Source organism: Lissotriton vulgaris, chromosome 3_1 (assembly GCF_964263255.1).
Source record: "Lissotriton vulgaris chromosome 3_1, aLisVul1.2, whole genome shotgun sequence".
NCBI lineage: Eukaryota > Metazoa > Chordata > Amphibia > Caudata > Salamandridae > Lissotriton > Lissotriton vulgaris.
In genome coordinates, this window is record NC_141689.1 from 776,125,388 (window position 1) to 776,136,542 (window position 11,155).

Sequence of the window (11,155 nt, forward strand, 5' to 3'; positions counted from 1 at the left end):
ACGCAGCACTTTGCGTGTTAGGGGCGGGACATGTGTGTTGCTGTGGGTGTTTCCACGCAACACCCATGTCCACTGATGCATTTCCAGATTTACGAGAAATCATAAACCTGGAAATGCGTCAGTTTGCTGCTTCACCATAGGGGTGACGTAGCCAAGCGAAACGAGGAGAAATGTTTTCATTTCTCCTCGTTTTTCATCTTTCAATGCGTGCTGCATTCTACAGCACGCATTGAAAGAGGAAAATGCCTGCAGTGATTGCTTTTGTGCAGAAAGGGGCCCCTTCCTTCACAAAAACAATCTCCCCGTGGCACAGGCATCCTTGCACCATGGTGCAAGGGTACCTGCGCCGGAGCATGGCATCTGTTTCTGCGCCAGTGCTGGGGAGAGCACAGGAATGCAACATATCATTGTAGATATGTTGCATTCCTGTGCTCTGAAAGACCTGCAGCGTAGTGCAGCCAAAGGGCTTGCGGTGCAGCGCTGCAGCACTTTTTCTAGCTCCGCCCCCCTGTGTTTACCTTAAATACTTCAACAGGGTGGTACCTTTGATAACACACGCATTTTCTGCAAAGGGCAGAAGTAAATCTTTTCAGGGCAGGAATAGGAAGGGAACGTGTACAACATTGATGCAGATTCTTGATGTAGCAAAAACGGAAATTGTAGAACTGAGGCAAGTTATTTTTCACAGAACTCCTCAGTGACTTGTGATATCCTTGTAACATAGAACAGGGGTACTTTATCCCATAGATTATATTCCACCAAAACCCTAGTAGTGTAATTTACATCACAAATGTTGCCAATACTGAAGATTTGGTTATAATTTGATGTAATTTTATAACGTTTACAGTGCAGCGAGTACTGAAAGGCTTCTTGGTACTGAAGAAAAAAATAATAGCCAGCCATCTTCCTTCAAGCGAGGTCCACTTTGAGGTGTATCTGTTTTTCATTTTGGGCTAATGTGATGCCAGTACATATGCCTATGAAGTATTTTATTAATAAACAGGGTTGGAATATAATGAGGAGTATAGGATGACTGACATGAGTGACCAAATAGATGAAATTGTAGAAATATTTTATGATAGCAAACAGTTTCTGAAGTGCATTTTGAACTTTAGTACCCGGTCATTTGAGCAGCTGAAGTATCCTTGAATATGTGGGTAATTTGCATGTTAACTTCTACCTGGTATTTTACTTACTGATGTATTCAGCAAAGTACAACGTTTAGCACTGAAAAACACATGGGATGCACTCATCACAATTCATGTATTATGGACCATTTGCTTATTCACAAAAGCAGCTGCTGTTGGAAAGAATGTGTTAAACACAGGGGCACAGTTACTAATATTTCTTGCAATGTAGGGCAGCAAGCCAAGTTGCTGTTCTGCATTGTGTGAAAGGGAGAAAGCAAATATCCTCCACATTTACTTTCTCCTTGCATTGGCGCTCTGTCTGCAATGCAATCACAGGTAGGATTCTTTTTGTGCAGAAGGTCACACCTTCCTGCACAAAAAAGCAATCCTTACAGGCATTTTCCTCTTTCTATGTGTGCTGTAGAATGTTACACACGTGGAAAGAGAAAATTACAGAAAAAAAGTAAAGATATCTCTCCTCATTAAGCCTCGCTGGAGAAGGTATAGAATTTTGACACATTACTAGCTTTATCAGTTTAAATAAATGTGGGAATGTGGCAAACTCCATGGGTGAATGCTTGGGAACACCCATGATCCACCCATGGAACTCCTGTCAGGTTGGAATGTATTTATTTAGTTATTTAAACTTATAAAGCGTGCAGCTACCCGCAGTGGGTTGCCCGGCGCTAAGGGTCAGATAAAAGGAGAAGAAGTTTGCATGCTGATCTTACTGATGGGAAGCTTCTATTAACTGCTGAAAGAGCCAAGTTTTAAGTCCTTTTCGGAAACGGAAGAGGTTGGTTTCTGTCTTCAGGGTTACAGGGAGAGTATTCCACAATTTCGGACCTAGGTGGGCAAAAGATCGGCCTCCCATTTTTGCTAGCCTAAATCTGGGAATGGAAAAATCACCATTCCCTGAGGATCTCAGAGTACGGCTAGGTTTGTAGGTCTGGATAAGGCCCTGAAGATATTTTGGGGCTGAGCCTTGTTTGATTTTGAAAACATGACAAAGGGCTTTAAATTTAATTCAGCTCGGGATTTTGAGCCAATGAAGGTCCCGGAGTGCTGGAGCGGCAGATGTTCTCCTGGGAACGTTGCGGAGTAGCCGAGCGCCGGCATTCTGGACAACCTGGATTTTTTTTATGGTTGGCACGTCGGCTCCAAGGTAGAGGACATTGCCATAGTCCAGGCGGGAAACAACCAACGCCTGGACTACAGTTCTTTGTGTGGAGAGGGTCAACATCCACAGGATTTTTTGAAGCCATCTCAGGGTGGCGAAACAGATAGAGGCCACCTTCATAGCCTGCTGTCTCATTGTAAGTTTATCGTCAATGAGAAACCCTAGATTGCTTACTACAGTGGTGGGCTGAGGAGTAGGTCCCATGTCATTTGGCCAATGGTTAGGGCCCCAAAGATCCTTATCCTTGCCTAGTATTAGAACCTCGGTCTTATCCCCGTTTAATTTTAAGAAATTGCTTTTCATCCACTCAGAGACTCGGGTCAGACCTTCTTTCAGGGCAGAGGTGTCATTGCTCTCTTTATTAGAAAGAGAGAAGAGGATTTGTGTGTCGTCGGCGTAGGAGTATAAAGTGAGACCGGCTTCCTCCACAATGGTGGCCAGGGGTCTTACATAAATGTTAAATAATAAAGGACTGAGTATGGATCCTAGGGGGACGCTGTACGCCGACGGACAAATATTTGATGAGGCAGAGGTAGAGAAGACCTGAAAGGTTCGACCACTCAGCAAAGAGGCTATCCAGGCAAGCACAGCGCCCTCCACACCTAGGGACCGAAGAGTAGTAAGGAGGACGCCGTGCTCAGATCGAGGAGAATGAGAGCGGATGTCTCTCCGCAATCAACACTGTGTCGCAAACTCTCAGTTACTCCTAAAAGTGTGGATTCAGTCGAGTAATGTGCTCTAAAGCCTGACTGGGATGGATGTAAAAATCCCGAGCTCTCGACGATATGGGTTAGTTGTGCGTTGATGTGCTTTTCCAGGATCTTTGATAGAATGGGAAGCAGTGAAATTGGTCTGAAGTTTGATAAGTTGGCAGTATCAACTCCAGCCTTTTTCTGTAAGGGGACAATCATGGCATGCTTCCATTCCTGTGGGATAAATGACTCAGATAATGAGGAGTTAAGAAATTGCTTTAACACAAGGCGTGGGCCAGGATCAAGTTGTTTTAAAATTTTGGCTGGCACCGGATCCCGTGGGGGAACCCGATTCAATACTATTCAGGCAGGAGGAGAAGGAAGCGTCATCAAAGGGTAACCAGTTAGTAAGTTTGGCTGTTGTGGAAGGCAAATGTCCGGGAGTCAGTGCTGATTCAGGCATCAGTGTGTCATCGGATATAGGGGGACTTAATGAGTCGTAGATACGTTCTACTTTAGATAAGAAGAAGTCGGCTATAGAATTGCATTGAGTTGCGTCTAGGGCAGGGGGAGCCGGTGACAGGTCCGCTCCTGTTAGTTTTCTCACAACTGAGAAAAGTGTGCGAGGACAGTTTTGGGCATTGGTTACAGTGTTAGCAACATAGGTTGCTCTGGCCGTTTTGCATTGATGGTGGTAGTCCCTGAGGGCTTCATTATAGGCCACTTTACGGGAGGCGGACTAGGAACGTCTCCATCTCCTTTCAAAGATTTTACAGTTAGATCTCATGTGCTTTAGGTCTTCAGAGAACCAGGGTGCAGGCGGTCGGTGGGATGAAGGGTTTTTGGATGTTAAAGGGAGGAGTTCGTCGATGGTAGAACTCAACCATTTAGATACTTTGGTATTTAGCGCGGATGTGGACGTATCGGTGTTAGGGAGGGTGTTCATCAAATGCTTGTTGAAGTCGGTTATATCAAGCTTACTCCACCGACGTATAAGCACATCCTTACTGCCATTATCACTAGTCAAGGTTGTGACTCGAGGTAAGGCGAAGTGTATGGCATAGTGATCCGACCATTCCAGGGGGTGCGCAGAAGAAGAGCATTCGAGTGGGAGATTGGAAAGGACAGGGTCCAATAAGTGCCCTGCAGAGTGTGTTGGCCCTGAATTGCGGAACATGATGTTTTAAGCTTCTAGCTCAGATAAGAACAGTTTGCTAGCATTGCATTGATGATCTTCTAGATGGAGATTCAGATCGCTGAGGATGGTGAAATTGGCTGCCTTCAGGGAAAGAGGAGCAATGGTGTCTGCAAATGACGCCGTCCAGGTATTCGAGTTTCCAGGGGGACGATAGATCAGAAGACCAGATAGAGTAAACTGGGGGCTGATTGCGAGTTTGAGATGTCCAGCTTCACAACCGAGCAAGGGGAAGGCATCAAAAGTACAGGTGTAAATAGATTTAAAAATGATTGCGATACCACCTCCTTTTCCCATGTCTCTGTCTTTCCTGAAGCCAGGTTTCCGTAAGGAACACGGCATCTGGTTTTTCATCAGTTAAGAGGTCGTGGATATTGTTCTTGTGTTTTGGAAGCGATCTACAGTTTATGCTCCTGAACTGTAGTTTAGTGCAGGAGGGATGAGTTATAAAACCCCTTGTTCTACCCCTAGGTTTACCCCGTTTATGCATGAGCTTCATTTGATTGCACATAGACATCCGGCCTATGGAGAAGCCGCAGTTAGTGCACTAAAAATTATGAATTGGCAATATACATGAAGTGCTTTGTGCTAAAGGAAGGTATCTAAGCCGTTTTAACTCTTCCCCAGTATAGGTGGTAGTCATACCGTGGGGAACAGGGATAGTTGCAGCAGGAACTGTGTCAGTGGCCCCTGGGCCGGTCCTGGCGTGGACGGGTGTAGACGGGCCTGACTCTGGCGCGACTCCGGCGCAGGTCCGGCCCGTCCGCTGATCGCGTCCGCTGCGCGGAGGCAAGCCCCCTGTAATGTAATACAGTGTAAGCAAGTGCCTTGTGTTACATTTCTTTACAAAGCCACGCAAGACATCCCAAATCACCCCATGCGTGGGCTTGTAATTACTACTGAAACCTTTTGTTGTCCTTGCGTTGCCTTGCTCAACACTAGGACAACTTAAAGGCTTCATAGAATTTGGGCCATCGTACTCTGGTCTGTATCATCATCATCTCTATTACACACTAGAAAGCAGAGATAAATGAAAGATGTAGTGCTGTAGGATGCACAGAGAACAACATGCTATCAAACAGTCTTAACGCTTATACCTCCACACATCCTTTTGTGCGAACATAGCAGAACCAGAAGCAGCACACTATCAGTTCTTTCAGCTGGTTATTCTCATCTGTTAGCATCCTGTCAGTCTACGGAGGAATAACCTTGCCATATGCTGCCAAAGACTCTATGATGGGATGTGATTGACAAATGATGTCTGATTTTTCCCAGGCTTCTATGTGTCCAGCAGTTACCAAGATAGGTAGATCTTATGAAAGTTTTCGAATACGTAATGGTATTTACTATGAAGCCTACATGACATAATACATTTGTTATTAGCTGCAACCTGCAATAAATTACCATAAAGAATAAAAATTCAATTTAGCATTTTTTAGAGCTCTCACTGACATAAGAGCCCGTTGATTGTAAATGTTTCCTAAATGATTCAATGCATACAATGCAGACAAATCATTAAAAAATATATTCTGTTGCTTATGACAGAGACACGTTCTTAAAATATTAGTATGTTTTAGTTTAGATATTAAGCAACACGTTGTATCTGAGCTGAATAACCATAGTTTGCAACGTATTGTATTTAATTAAGAAATGTTAGTGTGCACTTTGGCTGAAATGAGCGTGAGCTACAAAGACAAGGAATAGTAGACACATATTTCTAAGTGAGAGCCATAGGTCTTGTGGTGCACAGCCTCCGACATCGAGAAACAGACATAAGCCAAAGTCTACCTTAGGCACACTTGGCTCTTTTTTTGTTACATTGAGTGATGTATCAATCGCACAGAAAAAGGTGTAGACGGATGGGAATCAGGCACCGAATTAATAGTTGGAAACATCTTAGAGACAATAATATGCCCATGGAAAGGAAATTCTATGAATAAAAAAGTATACATTGAAAAGGCTTCTTAAAGGCTGTGGAAATATTAGGCAAACGTAAAGAAAGTGGGGATAACTATTGATGAGATCGGTTTGTTTACTGAGGAGCATTCAGCATTTATACAATCAGGTTTTATTTAGTTGCATGTAGACAAATGGTCAATTGCTCTCTCATGACGCTTGCGACATGAACCTTTTGATTTATTTAGTTTCTTTCTTTGCAAATCACTAGGCGGATACGAAAGAACTTTAATGGTCCCCACAAACACATTTTCGAGCAAAACTGTTTACCTTACATTGCCACTCTACCAAACTCTTGAGCAAAGAATGGCTTAATGATATACATTGTTCCCAGTCTAAGGCATATCCTAGGTCTCTGTAAGAAAGTGGAATACTGTCTGTGGTAGAAGGTCGTCCACTTAGAAGGAATAACACTAAAAGTGAACCACAAAAGTAAATACATTAACCTGAGCTCAACCCTTTATAGTTATGGCACAGAGCAGACAAGCTTATTTTAGGGAAGTGCGTTAAGTACTTATGCAGCAACAAAACAGTAGTTAAGTCAAACACCAATTGTTAGACCTGACATCATTGGCTTGAGTCTCTCCTCCATTTTTCTGTTTGCCTCTACTGTTTTTACGATGTTTTGCTGGTATATGCTTTGGGCGCCGTGTCACTGCTGATCAGTGCCATAGCGCAAGTGCTCCCTCTGTTAAAATGATGTATCTATTGTATCCATGTTTGGCTTATTTGGTTTACTGTCAGTCCCTAGTCTAGTGCACCAGGAGTGCCGGGGCTTGTAAATACAAATGCCGCTCGTGGGCTTGCAGCACGTGTTGTGCCACCCACAGGAGCGGCCTTGGAAAAGAATGTCTACGGGTCGGTCATTGCGAGACCCACGTGCAGTCTTGCACTGTCACGTCAGCTGCGCAGGTATACCTACCTGCCAGCCCCTCCAACCTTCCCTTAACTTCATGTTAGTCACCCCTATGGTAGGCCCCCGGGCAGGGTGCATTGTAAGTGTAAGGTAGGACAAGCCTGACCAGGTTGGCATGTCCTGATAGTGAAGTGCCGCCATCTTAGTGCTTCACTATTGCGAGGTAGCCTGCTCTCCGTTGGATAGAATGGGCCGCCGGGATTATTAATGCTATGATCCTAGCTGGCTCGGAGAGTACGGTGCAATGTCGAGTTTGGTATCCCTGAACTCGGGGTTTAATTACGCATCCGTTGGTGTGGATGGTTTTTGGACTCTGGGTTCGAAAGTAGTACTTTTAGAAAGTGTGTATTTTCTTGTCTAACCATATCTGGTCTCTGCTGGTCTTACGTGTGTGTGACAGGAGCTGGGTGGCTCCACGAGGTCTGGATGAGTCAGTGTGGGATGAGTGGGACATTTACGTTGAGAGTAGGGGGAGAGTAGTTGTTGATAGCCTACCTTGCCTGATACAATGCTGGCTCCACCTCCTGCCAAGCGACTGATGGCTCTGTGCCTGCCATGGACGATCCTAGCCCCACCTCCTGCCAGGAGGGCGATAGCTCTGCTCCTGCCAGTATCAATGCTGGCTCCACCTCCTGCGGGGCGTCTGAGGACCCGGCCCGGCTCAATGAATAGACCAGGTGCGACTACCGAGCTCCACCCACCGCAGACCCAGGATGTTGGGAAACCCCCGGCATAGACAAAGGGATCAAAGACGAAAAGGGGTATAAGAGAAGGACCCCTGAACTAGGAAATCAGATCACTTCTGACAAGGAACCCTGTAACCAAGGACAAGAAGCCTGCTGATCTAAAGGACTGCCTACCCCTTCTGCCAGTGTGCTGTTGTTGGGGGAATCCTGCAGTGCTTCTTTATTTTTGCCAAGGAACCAGGAGAGAGGAACTGTGTGTGTACTCTCACGCTTGCTAAGAAAATCTCCAAGGACTGGAAGAGTGCCAGTCTCCTGCTGAAGTCACAGGGCTAAAGGACTTCATCTGCTAAAAGTGCTATTTGCTGGAAGTGTGAATCCAGCCTCTCTGAAAGGACCAGCAATCACGACGATCGGACGCTGGGCCCAACCGACGCCAGCAGCAACGCCAGTGAGTAGGAGTACGGCTCTAACTCCAGAGGACCTCGTGTCTGCCCCTCTGCTGATCGCATCAACCGTGTGCCCTTCGACGCCGTGAGCGCTGCTCACTCTGTGCAACTGCATCATCGACAACGCCTGCTGTGGCCTGATCGACACCGAAGACGCGACGCCGGAGTGCTCGACGCCGCTGATCATCGTGTGCTTCAAGTTCCTAAGGTACTGTGTTGTTGGGGGTCCGTGTGACTCCAGGCCCGGCGCAGCGCTCCTCGCGGTCGACGCCGAACCTGTGGATTATCTTTGCCCCAGCGTTGTGTAGCTCCCGTGTGAGTTACCCTGTTGCTACGAACTTTGTTTCCAAGAAGAAGATTTGCTTGATACTAAAAGACTCTTGTGCTAAAGAAGAAACTACCTTTGAACTATCCTTTTTCCTTCCCGAACGTATTTATTCCGATTGTGTACAGTTTTGCCGTTATTTGGTCTTGTGCTAAGTCTTATATAAAAATACCTATTTTTATAATACTACTGTGTCGTGTCCATTTGTAGTGTATTCACTTTATTACTGTATGTGGTCATAATTGCTTAACACACAGCCTCTGAGATAAGCCTGTTCTGCTCTGCCAAGCTACCAAGGGGGTGAGCAGGGGCTATCGAAGGGTGTGATCCCCTTGCCCTGACTAGAAAAGGAGTGTCCCTATTTGTCAGAAGTGTATACCTCTGCCAACTAGAGACAGCCGGTTCTAACATTGGCAGCAGCGAGAGGATCTGGACCTTGCATTTATGACCCATGTACAGTGATTAGTGTGCGCTACGTAGTGAAAGCAGACCATAGCGCAGTCACAATCTGATTCGGAAGGATCCTATTTTTGTTCTCCGCTTTTCTGAAACTTGATTTTCTGAACACTGCCAGTTGTAACCATGAGTGACAACGGAGTCACTGCCCCTGCCATCGTTGTTGTTGAAGAGTTCGAGAGGAGTAAGCTAAAGAGATACAAGAAAGATGAGCTGAAACACTTTTGCAACCAGTTTGAAGTTCCTACCACCGGCCTCTCGAGAAAAGATGATTTTTATAAAGCATTACAGGCCTGGTGGGAATCCAGAAATCCCTCTGATGTGGTGGTGGTACCCACAGAGGAAGGGGATGAGGAGGTGCCAGTGAATGGACCTGTGCCCTCTCCCGGAAGCAGTGTTTCCTCCAAAGGTCTTTCCCCTGAAGAAAGAGAAGAAAGGGCGAAAGAGCGAGCTTACAACATGGAGATGGCAAGGCTAAAGATAAATGGGCAGTTGGAGTTAGAAAATGCAAGAGGTAGAAGGGAAGCTGACTTAGAGATCAAAAAGTTGGAGTTTGAACGAGAGAAGTTAGCTTTGGAGCGTGAAGCCAGGTTGAGGGAACTGGATATCCAAGCTAAAAAGTTAGAGTTGAATCCCTCTGGTGGCAGCATTCCATCCGAGCCTGCAGAAAGTAAGTTTTACTTCCCGAAAGATGTGATCAAAGATTTCAATAAGAATGAAGATATTGGTCAGTGGTTTAAAGCCTATGAGTTAGCATTGTTGGCCCACCAGGTCCCTGAGAAGAATTGGGGAGCGGGGTTGTGGGGTCGCTTTGTGAATGAGGGAAGAGATACCCTGTTAGACATGCCTGTTGCGGATAGGATGTCGTATGCTCATATGAAAGATGCTTTAATGTTGCGATATGGTTTAACCCCCGAGCAGTACAGACAAGCTTTTAGAGAATGCAAGAAGTTGCCTGGTATGACGTGGGTTGAATATGTGTCTTATTTTTGCAGAGCCATGGATGGTTGGGTAAAGGGCAGCAAAGTGGAAAGTTATGAAGCTCTCTATGATTTGTTTGCGTGGGAGCACTTGTCTAATAACTGTTTTCCAGAGCTGCGCCAGCACCTGATTGATAGCAAGATATCTAACCCTAGAAAACTTGCTGAGGAGGCGGACCGCTGGGTCAGTACCAGGGTCCACAAGGGTCCAGTGGGAGACTCAGCCAAAGGTGGGCAGGGTCCCCAGCAGAAGAGTGGGGGGGACAAGGGTAAACAGAAGGAGTCTCAGAAAGGGCCCCAAAGTAATCCCCAAGGGAACCAAGGGAAAGGTTCCCAGCCTCCCCCTGAGAAGAAGCCAGGGGCTCCAACGGGTAAACCTGTTCATAGGGGCCCCCTAACCTGCTACGGTTGTGGGCAGGTGGGACACCGGTTTTATGACCCCCAGTGTCCCAAGAAGGATTCGAATGCACCGCCGCGTGCGCCCCCTCGTCAGTTGGCAAGTGTAGCCTTGGGAGGGGAGGAGATGGTTGTCCATGGTGGGAGGGGTCCCGCAGAAATGTCCCTGGTCTCGCTAGGAGACATGCAAATGGTCCCTCCACCCCCTCTGCCTAGTAACACTAGTAAATATAGGCAGTGGGTGACCATTAATGGCCATAGAGTGGAAGCTCTCAGAGACACCGGAGCGAGTGTGACAGCTGTCAAATGTCACTTGGTGTCCAGAGAGCAGGTGGTTCCCCACGCATTCTACCCCGTGATAGCTGCCGATAACTCCCAGAAGGAGTGTGAGGTGGCTCAGGTTTCCTTTGAATGGGGGGGAGTTTCAGGTACTCTTCAGGTTGCTGTGAGGCCCGCCATGCCTGTCGACTGTCTCCTGGGCAATGATTTGGAAGACTCCCCTTGGGCTAAGGTGGAGAGAGCGGCGCACTTGAAAATGTTGGGTGTGCCAGAGTGGGTGTGTGCAACCACTCGATCCATGACAGCGAGTAAGGGTGTTGATGGGGTCCCGGAGCCTGAAAGTACGGCCCAGGACCCAGCTGTGAAGAGAAGAGGCAGGAGGCGCGGGAAACCGGCCCCCGTCGTTCCCATGGTCCAGAAGGAGGTAGACCCTGAGGGGGATGCCCTGGAGCCCACAGGGGAACAAATTGCCGAACTGGGAGATCTGCCCGAGCTGACCCACTGGCAGCAGGATGGTG